Raw genomic sequence first — 1,507 nt, forward strand, 5'->3', positions numbered from 1 at the left:
AGAGTAGGAATAAACTGTAGTCTGACTTCCTCAGGTAAGGCAGAAAAGACCATAAATTCTCCACCTGTCCTTTTGGGATGCTCACTCTGATGAAGCTAGCTGCCACAGGTAAGAAATCTACAGGCTCTTTGGAAGGTTGTTTATCACTGACTCAATCTGTTCATAATTAATTGGCCTGTTTAAGAAATCAATTTCTTCCTGTTTCAGTCTTGGTAGTTTATAGGTTTCCAGAAAGGCCTCCATCTCTTCCAGATTGCTAATTTATTGGCATTTAGCTATTGATAAAAGTTTCTAATAATCGGGCGCCTGGGTAGCGCGAGTTGTTAGGCAGCTGCCTTCGGCTCAGGCGTGATCCTGGCGTTCCAGGATCGGAGTCCCACATCGGGCTCCTCTGCTATGAGCCTGGTTCTTCCTCTCCCACTTCCCCTGCTTGTGTTCCCTCTCTCACTGGCTGTCTCTATCTCTGTTGAATAAATAAATAAAATCTTTAAAAAAGTTTCTAATAATCCTTCCAATTTCATTGGTGTTGGTCGTGACCTCTCCTTTTCATTCATAATTTTATTAATTGGATCCTTTCTCTTTTCTTTTGGATAAATCTTGCCAGTGGTCTGTCAATTTATTGATTCTCTCAAGAACAGCTTCTAGTCCTGTTGATCTGCTCTACTGTACTTCTGGTTTCTAGTCGTTGATTTCTGCTCTAATCTTGGTCAACTGCTTCCTCGTGAGTGGATTAGCCTGTCCCTCTGTTGCTGTTCAGCTTCTTGAGGTGAGAATATAAAAACTGCATTTTTAGATTTTCTATTCTTTTGAGTGAGGCTTGGATGGCTATGTATTTGCCCCTTAGGACTGCCTTTGCAGTATCCCATAGGTTTTGGTCCACTGTGTTTTCATTCTCGTTGGTCTCCATAAATTGTTTAAATTGATTTCTGATTTCCTGGTTTATCGAGTCATTCCTGAGCAGGATGGTTCTTAGTCTCAAGTGTTTGAGTTTCTTCCAAATTTTCCTTGTGGTTGAGTTCGATTTGAATAATGAGACTGAAGAAAAGAGAAATTGGAATCCATCCCATTACAATAGCACCAAAAACCATACATTACCTTGGAATTAACTTAACCAGAGACGTAAAGGAAACTATAAATCACTCTTGAAAGACATTGAGAAGACATAAAAGATGGGAAAATATTCCATGCTCATGGATCAGAAGAATTAACATAGTTAAAATGTCCATGCTACCCAGAGCAATCTACACTTTCAATGCTATCCCGATCAAAATACCGAGGACATTTTTCAAAGAACTGGAACAAATAGTCTTTAAATTTTATGGAACCAGAAAGGCCCGAATTGCCAGGAAGTGTTGAAAAGGAAACACAAAGCTGGGGGCATCCAATGCCGGTTCGAGCTGTACTACAAGGCTATGATCACAAAGACAGCATGGTACTGGCACAAAAACAGACACATAGACCAATGGAACAGAATAGAGAACCCAGAAATGGACCCTCGGCTCTTTGG

Source organism: Ursus maritimus, unplaced genomic scaffold (genome assembly GCF_017311325.1).
Source record: "Ursus maritimus isolate PB19 unplaced genomic scaffold, ASM1731132v1 scaffold_13, whole genome shotgun sequence".
Lineage (NCBI taxonomy): Eukaryota > Metazoa > Chordata > Mammalia > Carnivora > Ursidae > Ursus > Ursus maritimus.